The 17832-nt window shown below is 46.9% G+C and overlaps 1 protein-coding gene across 6 annotated transcripts in view; it reads right to left on the reverse strand.

Moving 5' to 3' along the window:
• Positions 1–17832, reverse strand: part of LOC126570388 (low-density lipoprotein receptor-like) — a 220207-nt gene that overhangs the window by 61834 nt on the left and 140541 nt on the right. The gene's annotated exons all lie outside the window — the stretch shown is intronic.

Genomic DNA, 17832 nt, shown 5'->3' on the forward strand with positions numbered 1-17832 from the left:
TGCAAAGTAGAAGCAATTCGCGATTGAAAACAGAACTTTTGAAATGTTTTGTTTAGTTTTAACTTGTTTAACATGTTTGTATAAATTAGCGAAAGCGCAACATTCAGGGCGATTTTTCCATAAACAACGTTTCTAGAGACATTATACTTTAACCTTTAAATCAACGGTCTCAAACTCGATGCTCACTGCCACGTCCACGGTGTATATGTAAGTTTGGTCATTATTTTTTAGCAATTTAGCCATTAAAATTTAGCAACTTAAATTTATTTTACAAACCCCTGAAACTATGCAATGTTACCGGTTACCTGGCGCCTCCATTATCGGAACCAATTTTGGAATTGCCTTTACCTCGCTGGCCATGAACACTGGCACCGGATGCGGTTTGGTGGGAAAAAGCAAATTCAATAAAGCCATGCACCTCCAAAATTGGTGGTGAAACGGCCCGCGGACTGGTTGATACTTTCTTCTGCGGCTCGCATGCCAATATGAGATTGAGACCCCTTTTAAATTACCCTTTTCTGGTTCGAATTAACGATAATTTCCCCTTAAGAACAGTAAAATCAAATGAGATACGAAATCTTTAATTCAAGGAGCCTTAAACTTAAACATTATTGCATACATTAAACTTTTATACGATTTATCGAAATGCCGAATATATTCGAGCTCCTCATTCAAGAGAAAACAAACTGTCTATCATTGGAAAACTGCTGAAATACGCTGGTATTTTTTAAATACTACGCTACTTTTCAGCAACAACATTCTGCGGTGCGATCGCACCAGTAGAGCACCAGAAAGAAACCGCTTCGACAACGGATTAAGGGATTACCTTGCCGAGCGAAACCACAAACGCGCGTTATCACCGCAATGATGGTGATGCTGATGACGACGGCTACAAATCGTCACCGAAGGCTGACAAATTGGTGTGAGTTATTACAAGTGCGTACAGAACGTACAAAATGGTCCAACACCAGTGGCTATGTGGGGCTTCCAGCCACACATGACACCCTGCACCCCGGTGCTGGTGTCTGAAGTTCGCACTGAAACGGCTTTCAATTAACGTTTGCCCTCCCGAAGCCACGTGGTACCACGGAGAATGGTGCCCAGCGAAAATTACTTTTCTCTTTCGGTTTCGGTCGGTTACAGCTGTCGGATGGGATGGGATGGGAATAAATAATGGCGACCACAAACACTCGACAAAAAGGACCGGCTAGTAAAAGGGTCCACGTACTACTCACAACGTATTTTCGTTCTCGTTAATTTTATATATTTCGTTTTTCGAGAAAGTCGATAGTAAACCAACCGAGTAACAACGAAACAATGTAAATACATTGTAGAAACGGTAGTAATGTGCATGGTCGGTGAGGGTTCTGCTTTTAAATAAACAATCATACTACATTACTACATTGTAAACACGGAATCCTATTGGATCTTTTACTCTATCATAAATGCTTATGTATGTATTGATATAAAATAAGTGTTGAGTAGCTATAATTTATTGCTGGTTAGTACAACCATTTCCTTACTGAGTTGACAGGCAGTCAATGTATGAAATAAAATCTGCTGTCCAACATATCATGGTTGACCAAAAAGCAGTCCAAAAAGAAAATGATCACCAGGCTTCGGGCGATGCTCACTAAAAATGCCGTCGTCACGAAAAATGGTTGACAGAAAGTATCTGTAACGAGCGACCAAAAATGCGCGCAATGAAATGCAATGTCATGCCGCTACACATACACAACATCCCCCTTACGTTGGAAAGTAATGCTTTTGATGTGGACAGCGCGTTTTTGGAATGATCCGCTTGCAGACAGCGTTGCCATCCTTCTGCAATCGATGCAGGGGAGCCAGCTGCATATCGCCGGATCGCCGTGATGGTCGGTGTTACAGGGTGGTAGTTCGTTAGATGACCACCGCTAGCCGATTCCGCCACACGACTACACACGCTGAACGGAGAGGATCCGTTCCGCGACCGAACACCGAATTTAATTAAAAAACTATGTCATCCCATCCATTCCTCCCCGTTCGTAACGGAACGCGATCATTGCGCTGTTGTGTAGCTACCCTTATTTCGGAGTGTGCATGTGTGGGAACAAGTTTCGTCCAAGGACGAGCTGAGCCAGGCGGATGATGTGGATGGTTTCATTAAAATTTATGATAAAATGCCGGCTTACAAGTCTCTCTCTGGCATAGCATCCTTTCGGTTAGACGGACGGTCTGGGCAGTGTCCATGGTAGTGGCTGGACCGTGATTTTACTTTAAACTTTCCGCACAATGAAAGCATATCAGATGATTTTGAAAATAATGATTAAAGTGATTATAAAAGTTTGAACCACTCATGTTTCGGTCCGGGAATGAGGACACATTATTCATAAGCATTTCACGGTGAGATTGCCGAACCTGAAATACGTATTTGCCATCCAGTTCCAGCGGATAATGCTCGTCCAACACGTCCTTAAACTCAGTGAGATCAAATACCGCAGCATGATTTTGTGTAATCAATCACTCGTACTCAACAATAAACGCCCAAAGTGCTCCTTTATCTAATCTACATTCTGCTGTTTCTAGGCAAACGAACGATTCTTAAGTCCATTGTAATCTATTCCACTCGCTCGTTGCCGAGCAACCGGGACTGCAATCTCCGCTCCGACACGGTCATGTTTACCCGGGGTCGCTTCACTTTTCGACTGCCGGTGATGACTTTTCCCAAAGAGCAACCGGTCAACCTTAGCAAACGGCCCCTATGGGTTCCTGTCGATCTCCGACCGAACGACGCAATCGCAACAAGCCTGTCAGGAATGGCTGCCGCCGCATCCTCGTGGTACGGTAGATAACAAGAAACCGAACCAAAGTTTGCCAATCAATCCAAAGAGCATTGATTGAGAAGAGACCTGTGCTCGCTATCTCCGCTACACGATGGTCCACCGTAATCAAGCTTTCTTCGATTGCTTCTAGTGAGCAGTGGGAGCACCTGCGGAGCGTACAGAACACCGACCGAACCGACCGACCGTTGCCGGGGAATCGATCGATGAAATGAATGAGGTGTTTGAGAAACATACTAGCTCTCACAAAAAAAAGCAGCCCGGCAAAATACACTATCGGAGCTAAGGCCAATGGCCACGAATGATAAGAAAGCAAGCGTGCACTCTCTGTTTGCGTTATGATTGATTGCATTTCCGTTGAGCATGAGCTGCTGACCCCTCGAAGAAGGCGCCTCGAATCAGGATGCGTTCGATCAGCTTCAGCTGGGATTGCAGCGGCAACACGTCACACGTGTCGGTGTGCATAGAAATTGGCAAAAAAGCATCATCATGGTGATGGACACAGGGACTTTGCCTTTGCTGAAATGTTTATTCTTCGTCCGATAAACGGGCCAACGGAAGGTTATGGCTTTGCTTTGCAATCGTAGCGTGCAGCATAATTCGAATTCAGTTCAGTCAGAGAAGCTGTGGGCGTTAGAATGGTATAAGCGGAGTAATAAATCCAATGTGAAAAGGGATCTACAATTGCTTATTTATAGACTGAATATTTCTTCACTAACCATTCAGATAGTACAAGCACTTTAGGATTCATTGACATCATAAAGCACTACGTAAATGTGTTTGTTTGAACAATATTATTAAGAGTACAGGGTGAGGCAAAAAAACTGCAACACATTTAAAACGCCATATATTTTTCATTTTTGTTTGGAATTTTTTGAGTAAAACCAAAAAACGTCGGGAATTTCATAAACTTTCAGAATCAGTTCAGTTTTTTATGGTATGTTACTGTTTGGGTGAATTATGATCTTGAGACGGTAGAAGAAACCATCGCTCGTTGCCCGCAGAGTGCTTTGTGGTATTTTGGCTCATTCTTAGAGAAGCGTTTGCATAAACTGTTCAAAACTATGTCATTGTTTAGGTCTAACCTTGCCCTTCAAAATACCGCAAACGGAGAAGTCCTGCGCTTTTTGCGCCCATAGATATTGACAGCCAATGAGACATGGAAATGAAGTGTGAAATGTTTCTTTACGCTAAATTCATGTCTCGGTTGCTTTGAGGGAAGATACAGAGTCCTGTTGGAATCTCTAGGGATTTCGCATGAATTGTTTGCATGTCTAGGACTACAATGAACCTTTTAATAGCTTTAGAAACATTAATTTGTTGATTTATATCGGATCCACCGAACGAAAATGTGCGAATAATGCGAAAAATTGCGTGTTATCGCATCTCAACCCATTATCAACCCGGTTTATGCGTCGTGGTGGCCAGCCGAGAGTGTAAATTATCAGCTGACTTTCCTGGAAACTAAATCCCATATTTTTTTTCGTTTAAAAACTACAGGATAACGAATGGTTTCTCATCAAAGAAAACAAAGTTCAGAATTTCATCACTTGCGGCCAAGCGAAGCAAGGCCTCTTCACGGTCTCAAGACCATAATTCCTCCAAAAAGTAACATATCGCAAAAAAAAATAACTGACTGATTCTGAAAGTTTATGAAATTCCCAACATTTTTTGGTTTTATTCAATAAAATCCTAACAAAAATGAAAAATGTATGGCGTTTTAACTGTGTTGCAGTTTTTTTGCCTCACCCTGTAGAGTAGATTGAGGAAAGATAGCATAAATTTTTGTTTCCTTGGCATACATTTTGGAAACTTGAAAAGATAGCTGCTGCATTGCAATGCATTTCTTATGTAGGGCTTCATGGCCACGATAGCATTTTTATGTAAAGAACGCTCTCATTTACGTCAAATTAAAGATCTTATATGACGGAAAGTCGACTATGATGATTTTATCGGATCACATTTCTTTCTTTTATAACCTGTTTGACAATACAATCTTGGAAGAAGGGAATTACTCTATTTAACATAAATTTAATAAATATAAATGAAATAAAGTTTCACAACTCGCCAAATGACAGTGAATGAACGTATCTTAACAACAAAAGTTCCTATCGTGGCGAGCGAGCATAAGCATTGCATGTCGTATTACATCCAGTGAAAAGCCAAAACAATCGTACATCCTCCCTTATCACACAATGTGTTTCGACTGTTCAATTCGCATTCGGTAAACCAAGTAATGTATCCTCGTTGTGGAGCCGCCCGTGACATTGCCCGAGAAACATGGCATTGTTCCATTGTGTGACCACAATTCACGGCAACCAGGCCCATACCATGTCGCGGTCGGTCGCGTGTAAGTACACCATTAGAACACTGCACCATCCCGCCTGCCCGAAATGCTCGCTCGCTTCACGGCTTCGCGCATTCACCGGGAGCTGCCGGTGCTGTTGCTTGTGCATTATTAAATACTTACTTCCAAGATGGTAGTAGTAAGATTAAAAGTTTACCGTAAATTTCTGCTCACTCGTCGTGCCGTGCTCCGGATGGCAAGACCGGATCGGATGGTAAAAGCACACCGCCTGGTGGAGCACGCGGTCAAAGAATTTCCCTTTCCTTGTGCACGGTGCACGGTACGCCGGGCGCAAATTAAGAACCACACAAACAACGGTGGTGCCAGCGAGAGATCGGCAAAAGGGATTGTGCATCCGCGCTGCTCAGCATCAACCACCATCGCTGTAGACCATCGCTGATGTATCTGGTAAGCCAGCCTCACCTCGACTTATGTCGACGAATAAATCCCATGCGCATGCAACGAAGTTTAACGCCCGGAAGGCAACGAAATTTCTCGCTCCAACCAACCAGTTTCTTGGCAGTTTATTGGGAGCTAGGACGCGGTTCCTTCGCCGTTTTACCGTACGCTACGTTCGACCCACAACAGCGCGTTTGCCGACGGCATTATGGGGTTCGTTATGGAGTGTTCACGGTACAGGAGAGATGCTCCTTCATTCAGGATCCAACAGCATGAGGGGGCGCGCGAGAGGACGGACGGGTGGAACGGGGGAGGTGACGGGAGTAAAGCAAACTTTAAATCAACTCCAAACAACTCCCTGACCTATGGTTTCTCTTCGGCTTCACGACTTGCACACCGTAACAATGGCGTAACCAGTGCACGGTCCCAGCCAGGAGCACCTGTGAGCTGGCTGCTCGATGGTGGCCAAATTTGCTAACCTGTTCACAGTCAATTATTCCAGTGCCTTCGAGGGAATCGAAATACTTTGCCAAGTGCGACAAATTTGCGCCAACAATGTCGGTCCCCGGGAGGAAACTCTCTTTCTCTCTCTCTCTCTCTGCCCGTCGAGGGCCAAGTCACATCTCGGAAGCTCGGTTGACAGTGTCGGTCGGTAGATAACTTTCATGGTCAACACACGGGAGGGGGTGCACATCACAGTGACTCTACTGTGTTGGCGCAGGTTGTGGTGGGAAAATTTGAGGATTTCTTTTCTGATGCTCCCCCGGGCCAATCCCGCAGGTCACCGGTCCCGTTTGTGTCGAGGACGTCCATCCATCCGGGGGAAGTAAAGGCGTGCGGCGCTAGTGGAGTACCGAGAGTACTTACGACGACGGTACAATAATAAAATCATTAGATTCCATTCTCATTCGTGTCACGTACCGTTTCCAGAGCGACCATTCGGAACGACCGGAACATTGAGGACGATGTACTTTACTGCTCTCTGTCGCTCTTTCTCTCTCTCTTACTCTTTCGCTAACTTCCTGCCAAGCGCACACAGAGACGAGCGCCGGAATTGAAAAGAAGGTAGAACCCTCGGGGTACTCGGGGCCACGAGCATCGGAGAATGGGAGGCGACGGTGATCTTCCAATTGCAGCGCAGGACTCCCAGGACTCTTGTTTCTTTTATTGCTTCCACCGACGGTTCGGTGGCTGGCACTGAACTTCATCTTGGTCTGCGCTGGCCCTTGCTTTATTAGTTCGAGCTTTGGGCAATTCCCGGCTGTAATAGTTCAGGGTGGACTGGCGCATCGGAACCCGTTTGTCTACACCATTCTACTTCTTTTCCGTTCGGTGGCTTCCAGTAATCTTTTAGCAAGCGACCATCCGAGCGACAGCGATTGCCGCTATGAATTGGTGCTATCCACGCGCTTGACCAAACGCTTGACCCGATTTTACACTCTCTGGCTCACAGCTCATCTTTCTTTTGCTGCTGGCTCAGGTTTCACAAAGATGGGTGCGGAGAAGCGAGGGCACGCTGGACGGTGAGAATGACCAGAGAGAATCGAATCTTTGAAATCGAAAATGAATACCCCGCGGGGAGCTTTGGCATCGACTCAATCGAGTGCTCCTCCGGGGAGCATTGAATGGACATTGCATCGACCGCGCGGGGCTCTTCAAGGTGTCTTCTTTGATGCCAAAGCGTCGATATTGTTTAGTTTTGATTTACCCGTAGATCGGACGTAATCGTTGGAGTATTTCGGTGCATTAGAGCGTTTAGTTGCGGGAATTAGTTGTTCCTTCAACTCTGTTTGATCTCAAACTGTAATTTCAAACAGAACCATTATATGGCTATTATATAGAATATAAACAGCGTATTTGTGCGTATTGAATATAAACAGTGTTTTGTATGTAAGTAAATCCACTAAATTAACATTTCGAGATGATATCATTACACTGCCAGAATTAAAGTATTGCTTTTATGTTGTGTTTAAAACAATTTCGTGTTACTAAACATATCAACGGAAAACCTTTGTTCTTCAAATGATGAATAGTCTAATAATTATACATACAATCTAACGTCTAGTCTTATCTAATGTCAATCTAAGGTCTAGCGAATAATATACAGCGAGTAGTGCCTATGACATTTGATAAATTCCGATTCTACCGGCATGTTGTCGAACGTTATCAGGTTGCAACAACAAAAGATCATAGCTGATATTTCATCCTGGTTGTTTCGTGGCTACGGCGACTTCTGAATTGCCGTTAACCTTTCACGTTCCACCATATTCAGAGGATGGTGACCTTTGCACAGCCGAGAACAATTTCTTTTGGTTTTGATGGAGGCGCATCCCGAAGCTTACCTATAACTATTTTCTTTTAGGATGGCCGTGATGTATTACGTTCTCAGAAAGGATTTGATGTGATATTTCTTTGTTTTAGGAGGAATTTTCTTTGTTTGATCAAGCAATTCTTGACAAATGCTTCTTTTGCCGTCTTGTGAATCATGTGGAAGCCAACAAACTATTTTTTTAACAATCATTGTCACAGTATAGTGAACTAGAAGTGCTGTACTCATTTCCTAAAGATGCTGCTAGTTATTTCTGCGTTTGAAACTTGCTCTTGATCGTACAATGTCAATTATAGAAACACTTCATCATCTATTGTTTCCACGCGCTTGGACAGCAAATGCAAAATATTACCATTCATTAAACCTAGTTCCTAAACCGTGCATTTAAGTTAACTTAACAGAAAAGCACTGTTCAACAAACTCTCAGCCGACCATTTAAAGATATATTAAGCACCGCTTATGTGCATTCGGGTATATTAACAAAAGCAGCGGCATGTACTACTCAACCGGCAATCACATCGATTGATGCTGCACTCTTTTACGAGCAACAGCATTAATCCAATCCACATTAAAACACGTAGCATTGCTATGAGTATCGTCACAGCGAGACTGTTTCTTGTTTTACCTTCTACAAAACACGAAAAAGGTGCCTGGCTGCCATAGCAATAATTGCATTACCGGTGAGAATCTGCGTGCAAAAGCTACCTAGCCACCTGGCCCCTGCATACACCGGCACATGCACCGGAAATGTTCGGCAAACGATGGCCACACTCACTCACAGGTGGCCACCGGAAGACGACCATTCCGTCGGCAGTACCGTTCAACAGCGACAACGCGAACGATGACGCCGACAGCACAGCACACCGGAACATGTTGTGCATAGTGATTGACCAATGTGTCGCACTTCCTGTGTGCTTTCGCGATCGTCCGATTTACGCTCGCTCGCTCGCAGGAGACTGCACGCCTCGCACCTCAAAGTCATAAACAAGGCCAGGGTGGTGCTGCAGGTGCCACCGAGGATATGCGAAATTTTCCGACCGAACGAATAGAAACGAAAACACGAAACAATAAAACACATGGCAACGGAGCCTAGCCAATGGGCATCAGCGGGGCTCGAACCGAAGTGCCTTTGCTTGACTGCACATCGCACACGCATCAGCGTGGCACAAATCACATCACGCGGATGCACCGGACCGGGTGGACCGACCGGAAGGACGATCACGGGAACGATGGTCTGTGGCCACGTGCCACACCATCCCTCACACGCGTTTTGCTCGAAGCCCCCGGCAAAGGCAAAGGTAATTTTATGATTATTTGTTTATCGTTAATTGCATTGCGACCGACATTGGCGTGATGAGCCGGTTCTGCAGAGGTGGCAGAGACCCTCCTTCTATGGAGAGCGAGTGCGTCTGTGCTCGACCTCTTCGATACTGCACCCGGAAAGACACCGGCACCGGTAGAACCAGCACTAACGAAACAAGTGGAGAGTACAGCACTCCTGCAGCACTCATCACAAATGGGCAATTTTGAAAAGTGAATTACCCTTGCAGCACACCACAATCGGTAGAGCAGCTGCTTCTCCCTTCCCCTAGAGGTAAAGGACACTCCCATTTAACGACAGAGCGAGGCTCCGTTGTGGTGCCTGTATGCATGCCGGTGCGTTCGCGTCCTGGTGAGCACCTAACGGCCGAAGGCTACTGCCTGGCTGGCTGGCTATTTGTCGGTGCTGGTTCCGGTGAGCATCTGTTCGGTGCTCCAGGGTCCGAGCTAGATGGATGGTTGGAACGAGGGCATGGAGTTGTTTACGAAAGGATTTCCTAACCGAGACCAAGCCCACCTCCCTTCACCGTTTTCTGAATGATTTATGTTTCACATAAATATAAATTAATTCATTTTCGAATTGCATTGTGCAGCGGCCATTGTGAGCCGAGGAAGGAGATGCATAGTCCTCTAGGTTCCTAGCTTCGTTCCTGGTGCACCACTGCACTGCTTGATGCGATGCCATGATGATAGCTGACTGACCAGAGAGGCAGACAGGCAGGTTGCTGTTGCTCATGCTGCCAGTGCGGGCAAACGCAGGGCTTTTCATTTGAATATGCTTTTAATAAATTTATCTCTTTAATGAATTTGGAATTTCTTGCACCTTTGCACCAGAAAAACACAAAGGCACACAACCGGCGACCCTTTTCGGAAACCCGGAGAAACGCACTTCCGGTCTGCACTTCCGGACAGCGGACAGCGCGCAGCGATTGTGGCAAAGAAAGCCATTACTTGCGAGACAGAAACAAGGAAAGGAACGGAACGTTTCCAAGAAGCGCTAGAGCTCAATCTTGCTAGCACAAAGGTCCTCTCCCTGGTACCAGTTGCACCTCTGGATCTCTCGCCACCGTTTGGTTGGCAAAAGTTTTTCCCAAAAAAAAAGCGCAAGTCACATGACGCGAAATGCGAAGTGAACGGCGCGAAACTCCAGCACCTGCCTTGGGTTATGAGAAGGGGCATCCCCATTCCTGCTTGGCAGAGCATCGGACGCGATGACGCGCGGGCAATGTTTTAATTAAAACTCATTTGCATACGCTGCTGTGGCCACACCGGGCACAGCTGTTAGTGTTGGTGCGAATGCGCGCCTTCTTCTTCCACCACGGGCTGTCCGTCCCCCCGCCGGTTCTGTCCACCTTCTCTGGCACAACATTGTTCCCCAAGGTTCACGCCCCTCGACCGTGTCCACCCGGGGGCATCGTAATCAACGACGACGGGAGTGCTCGCGCTCGCGTTCGCGCTACAGAGACATGCAGCGTGACAAAATCGCAACATAATGAGCGGCATGAGCAATTAGCGGTCAATGGTGGTAGGTGGGTGGGTGGTGGCGATGCGGTGGCTGCTGCTGTGTAACTGATAGTCCATCATTACCGTGGCCGGAGTGGCCAGAGTCTGGCCAGCGACGTCGCAGCGAACCGGTTCAATGCGGTTAGTATGCTGTGGTAGTGTCCGCTAATCGCGATGGACGAGTTCAGGAATGATATAAGAAAAGGGGAAAGAGCTGTGATAAAGACAAAGAAAGAGAGATAATTTGAGAGACAGACGGAGAGAGGGAGAGAGAGAAAGGCAAACCAGCCTCTAGGACTCTAGGACAGTGCACCTGGCGCAGGCAACAGGGAATGCTAATTTCGAGCCACTCCAGCAAGTCCACGATGGCCACGATGCCCACGTTACCGAGAGTGCAAGACCGAGCAGCATGGGCGAAGTGAAGTAATCGCTGATTCCTGTTAATCGGTCCAATTTGGAAGGGTACCACAGCTGGCCACAGAATCGCAGGGAATGTGTGCGGACCCCTTGGCCCCTTACCTGTCATTAGTACCGAACCGCAGGGAACCGCTGCTGCTTGGCGTTGGTTGGTATGCATCCCGGTCTGCAAAAGCACGCACGTACGTACGTACCATGCGCTTCGCGTTTCGCTTCGTTTAACCATTGTCATGCTCCATAATTGCCATAAAGCTCGAATGGGTTCTGCCCCTTCCACGGTGTTCCTTCCATTATTCTGTCAGCGCACCAGAGCGAATAAGACATTCAAGTGGCCAACCAGCTAGCTATGGATCAGTTTCATCCTTTTGACGAACCATCCAACCAACCGAGTGAAGGAGAAGAAGAAGCGTTTTGCTTTTCCGCTTCGTTTAAGGACCACACACGAAATGAGCAAGCAAGTGGGCCGAAGCAGTGGAAGTGGGGCTGGTGTCAAATATGAATTAATTTAGCACGCAGACAAGAGCTGAAATCCCCCCCCCCCTCCCCGGGCGGCCTAACGTCTCATGTGTCTTGTGACGAAACCGAAACAAGGCGAGAGCACTCGTCTGCGTTGTCGTTTCCGGCTGCTGTTTAGCTGGAAAGGTGTCGCCAAAAGCCACGTCAACAGGCGGCGTTCGTTACAACAATCCAGCCATCACTCTCCATACAGCCATCAACGCCAGGCAGCGAACGAAACGAAGCGACAATGAATAGGAAACATCTCTTCTCATCGCGAGGCTGCTCCATCGACCTTCAATCGACGATTAGAAAACATGTTTGTCGTCGTGGTGGTGGTGCTGGTGAAACGTGATCACAGCGAAAGTGAAACAAAACAACACATCTCCCTCGCTCATCTGTCGCTTTATCTCTTGCATCGCTGGTCATATTACATATTTAAGCACAAGACATACGCCATACCATTGACACGGTGGTGCTGAAACGAATCACTGACATTAAATTGGATGTGTTTTAGGGCGTTGAACATGATTGCTCCACCCTTACGTAGCTTACCCGTGTGGTAACGCGGTAATTTACCCTTCCATCCCGCCGTGAGGGTTGATTGGATTTTTGTTTGTAGTCCTAACTACGTTTGGTTGGCTGGCCTGGGGTTCCCTTGCCCGGAACCCGGAACAGGCTTTACCTTTTGATAGTCAACCATCGTTTTGTAGCATCTCTTTAAAGTAAATCTCTGGACCCCTTTTTTTTTTGGCGCATTTTGCTTACGTTCTGCTGTTGTTCTGCGGTGGAATGAGCTTTCGCGTATTTTTCGGGGTCCCTCAAGAAACAGCTATACCCCGCGATAAGCTCATAAACATAATGAGAGGATTGAAGTTACTGCGGAGAACTCATGATTGCCGCACGCGGACATCATCAAGAAGCTTTGTGAAAGATTACGGGGACCACCGTTCGCCTGCCTTCTCCTTATGATACTCCGGCATGATGTGTCCTTTCTGTGGGTTGCATTGGGCTGTCCCGAAAAAAAAGGATTTTTATTTTAAATCCGCCGCTTGTTGCCGTGAACGGAGAACATGACCTGTTGGCAAATGCTGATTCAGTTTCAGCTACTCGCACAATGAGCGTCACAGCGGTTGGTGCCAGTTCGGAGAATTTTCATTCTGGGGAACCAAAACGCCGTTTTTTTTAAAGTGAAATCCCACCAGCACAGGAAGCGAGAGCCAGAAAGGAGCTTTGTTTTTTAATCTGTGCTCAGACGAGAACTAAAAACCGACGAGCATGTGTCAAGCAGCAGTGGTACGGTACCTTAAAAAAAACGTATTTCCAGTATCGCAAAGTTCACGAAGCATGAGTTAAACACATGCACCGACAGCTTCTTCGAAAAGAAGAAAAGCTGCTTACCACCAGCTGCAGCAAAATGGTAGTGAGGTAGCGCATCGCATCGCGTGTCATTCTGTGGCAAACTTTACACACCGCTATACCTACTAGCAAGCTCTTTCTGTGCTGTACTGCGAGTAGAAGAAAAAGCTCCAAAAAAAACCCGAAACCATGAGCCACAACTTCCGCTTCAATTGGTGGTGGTGCTGCTGTTGCTCGATGCTGCACTAAATCTTCTTACGCTTCCAACCATTTGGAGCTCACTTGGTCGTGGTGTTCAGTGAGCAGACCAGGGAATGACTACCGTGGCGCAAGGCACATCACTGCTTTGATCGCTTCCGCTTACCTGAAAAGGAAAAGGGAAAACAAAAACATTTCGTTAGAAACTTTGTTCAGCGAGTGGTTCCCTTCGTTTTTCCATTTAGTTCATTCGTTCGTCACGTGTAGACTAACACGCACATCAGCACACAGTCCAGCACACCTATACTCGTTTGCTTGTTAGCGAAAGCTCACTCGAATGATGCACAACCGGTGACCGCACCACTAAAGGAGTGAGTTTTCTGGAATAATTTTCCACTCATGCCGCATGATGGACACAACGCTTTCAACTTGATCGATTGATCACTGGATGCCACGCATGGTGGTCCCTAGGACACACTGGCTTTGGTTCTTCTCCGCCAATGGTGCTCCGTCTGTCACTAGCGACACCACTGTTTGCGGTGCAATCGAGTGTTGCGAAAAGCGTCGGTTTTGCACCGATCAATCGATTGATTAAAGGTGTCCCTGCGGCCTGCGTGTCACCGGCAAATGGTAAGCTCACCAAGCTGGTTGGTCTCACCACCGACGGATAGCGAACGGTATGGTACACAGCGCGACACAACGACGAAATGGTGCTCCATTTTTCGATCAAATATTTATCAAACTTTGCCGTGAAGCTGCCAAAACGGGGCTTCGTTTACGAAAACGCGCCATCGGCTGTCGGAGGACGGAGCATGCAGCTCGAAGGAATCGTTTTGCAAACAATCACTCCGCTAGCTCTACGTTGAAACGTTTTAGCTTTTAGAGAGATAGAGAGAGAGCTGTCTGCCGGGCGTCACGAGGTATACACAGCTCATTGGATTTCCTTCCTTCCATTTGAAGTGGGAGGTGTCAGCTTCGTCGTGGAGATGGTACGGACGTTGGTACCATTAGCATCGAAGCATCTCGTTTCGCTTTTCCCGAAATGCACCGGAATGCGCTGAACAGCAGTAGCAGTTTGTTGATGTTCCGGGACGATAAATCCATCCAGAGGATACTTCAGACCGGCACACAAGGCATCGTAGCATCTTTCTTGTGCTTTTGCATCTTAGACACGCGGTGTGGGGTTTTAGTTTGCCCGGAAATTCGGCGAGAGGAGCGGTGAAATGTATCCGAACTCTACCAAACCCATCGCGTGTGGCTAACCACACAACGGATGCCAACGTAAGCCAGGACGCTAGAGGAAAGGCCATTTTAGCCATCAACGAGTGGAAACGACGGCAGCTTGTAAGTACAAGACAACTAGGAAAACAAGTTTAAGCGACTATTTCATTGATAAATCATTTTTCTGGTTGAATGAACGTATGCTCAATATTAGTTGAGATCCATCGTACTTTTGTCCTAAAAGGATTTTAACGTCTTACGCTTCCAGCATCATCTTATTCTTTACAGTATGATAAAACACGAAATAATACAAAGAAAATTATGTTTAACTAGCTAGCTGATGAATCAGGCTCTTGAGGTAAGGGTTTTGTTTTTAAAGTTTTATTGTTTGATCAAAAAACAAACCATTAAATCGTCTATAGTAAACAATAAAGCCATTCATGCTTTGCCCCTTCTATTGCAGTACTAGCTGAATGTAACATTTTGTCCTTCTCAAGATTTGAAAGCTGTCCACTGTGCAGTTCTTAAGAAAACTAGCAACATTCCATCTCCAAGCTAACTGGCCGCTGTGTGACTGAAGCCATTTTCATCCTTAAAAATTACTTTTCGTTTCCTGTGCTCCCAGCACCCTCAACAAAGCTGCAAGTCTCAAATGGGATGAAATCCATCACCAACAAACGCCGGAAGAGCGCCACCGATGTCGGTTCATCGCGTCGCGTTAGTAGAACTATCTAATTCAGCTGCTCCTTAAGTAGAGGAAAAAGAGAACCCGAGATGTGGTCGAAGAAACCAAGAATGAAGGTGCATTAAAATGCGATCCAATGAGGTTCACACGTACACACATACGATGTAATCTGCTTTATTGCTTGAAACGCAAGTCCTTCAGCGGCGCGGAGGGTGGTGGTCTACGGTGGAAAAAAGCACGCTCGCTTTACAAAATTAATAACCCATGAAATGGGGTGCTTGGCGAAGCCGTGGTGCCACTCGAACAATCATTTAGCGCAAGTAATGCGCCATTCCGCGGAAAGCATTCATTGGGAAGCAAGCTTTTCAGAGAGCATTCGTAGGATTTCCGTGTTGTTCATGTACAGTGGCAACCGCCACAGCAGCACCAAGACCACTTTTAAACATGTAAGCAGCAGCAGCAGCAGCAGCAGCAGCAGCTGGTACCGAGTGCCGACTCGCGACGTGGAGGACAATATTTAAACAGTATTTTCACGCATCAGTAGCCGACAGGGTGATGTGAACGAAAGGAGGGATGGATCGAAATGGGAAGGCAAATTGAATCGTTCAGCGGCACGATTGCAACACATTGCATTACGATCGAGTTTCCGACGTACGCGTCTTCTGTGCACCGTATGGGAGCTCGTTTGGCGATGCAGAGACCTCAGGCAGAACACGCCAGGACGAGTGGTTTCGCAGAGCAAATACACACAGAAGGAGCGAGAGCGACGTGAAACTTTCAAATCGAGCCAATGCCACCGAAATTGAAAGACTGAGCTGCTGCTGCCGCTGCTCGTATTGCTGATTCCCGATTCCTTGTGCCAGCTCGCGAGCTTCAAAGCAAAACCCCAACTTAACCAATCACTGCCACAACTGCCAAATGCCCTGGCACCCGGGCAAAAACCGTTCCATCACCGTGTCAGCCAGGCTTCCTTGGAAGCAAGCGGTCTCCCGCAGCCTCGAGCTTCGCAAAGAAGGAGCACTGCGCAACGACTTCTCGGGATTCACGGGCTTCACGGTCGCTTCTTCTCCGGACAGAGATTCCCCCTTTTCCAATTGCTTTCGTCTTAAAAGGCGCGCCCGGGAAAGATTGACGAGATGCGATGTCTTCTGAAAGCCAGCCAGTGAAAGTAGTGAAGCGGATTTTACGACGAACCGGGGCGGTCGCTTTCGGCCACCGAAACGGGGCGCAAGGGGCTCCTCGTGGCTCCACCATGGAATGAAATCTAAATTGATGGAATCGATTCGGTCAACGATACGCTCTGGTTCTGGTGGTGCCGGTGCTGGTGGGTTATGCGTTTGATTCCCCTCACTCCTTACACCACTGTTGAAGTGGAGCGGAGAAGTGTTTCGTGAAATGGAGCTCACTGTACAGAGAGTTTCTTTCTTCGGAAAGCGAGAATCTATTCCAGGGAAACTGGGTTAAATTAAAAGCAGATAGTGAATGGGGACATTTTTCAAATCATTCAGCTAATGCTATTTTTCTTTATTCTGGAAATCTCTTTTTCATCATTCCAACATTTCCAGTATTTCTGTTATTTTCCAATTAATTTATACCAGTGGTCTAAAAAGATCATTCTAAATGTATTTTTCGGTTCCAAAAGTTCGTTTCGGCGATGAAAATGTGATTCTCAAGAGAACAAATCTCTGTCTCTAGGTCCCAAAAACATTGTTCTGTTCCTGGACAATCTCCGCGTAAACCTTTCGGCAAGATACTGGCATATTGCTGGAACTGTAGCATCGAGTTCGTCATAAAAGGATGAACATACACCTCGTGTTTCAAATTTAAAGATAGCTTTCTATTCCTTCATTTATCGATTGGCAACCTGGAACGAGTGCAAATGCAACCCAGATCCTGGGATGCAATCAGATCCCGCCGCTATGACCGACGTAATCTACGATTCATTAACTGATAACTGTCATTAGGATTAAACCATCCAAGTCCGGGGATTCGACTCGTTGCCCTGCCAGAGACAACTCCCCATCCGACTTCCCTGAATGCACCAAACAGCAACGTCCACCATCGCCCGTTATTATTCGGACGACAATGGTATCCCGGGCGTTGAAAGGATGTCATCTCGTGTGTTCCCGTAAGGGTACGTGATCCTAAGGTCCTGGTACCCGGGGCATATGCTCACTAGCTCACTGCGACACAACGATGATCTTTGGTAATCCACTAATAATAGTTTCTCGTACCCTTTGGACCGGCTAGACAGACTGAGACTCGCTTCCTTTTGCCCCCAGAAACTCCTCTTCCAAGAGTGTATTTGGGATGCGTACTGCGGCGACGTTGTCTCCTCTTTTCAAGCAGAAAATTAACAATTTCCAACCTCCCAGCCGGACCTCCAGGACGTGAGACGCTTGGCTGTGGCACGGTCCGGGGTGTGTTGCTCGAGGTGCTTGGCTCGACGAGAAGTCCGTTGTAACGAGTTTTATCCGGAGGACGTAGAAAGCTGGTTACCAATGGTGTCTCCTTTACTGGTGTCCAGTAGCGGCACCAGCAGCACGCCACGCCGGTCAAGTCACCACCGTAATGAACAATGGCCAAAGCAAGGGGCCGCACACGTCTCCTTCAAGCACGATTACAGCCCGATAATGGTCTCTCTTGACCAGCGGTCGTCGTACTGGTACTGGTGGTTCGATGGCGCAAAACGGAGAACCGGGCCGGCCAGGGGACAGGGTGGCTGAGCACGTGAGTTAGA

The sequence above is a fragment of the Anopheles aquasalis genome, chromosome 2 (genome assembly GCF_943734665.1).
Source record: "Anopheles aquasalis chromosome 2, idAnoAquaMG_Q_19, whole genome shotgun sequence".
Lineage (NCBI taxonomy): Eukaryota > Metazoa > Arthropoda > Insecta > Diptera > Culicidae > Anopheles > Anopheles aquasalis.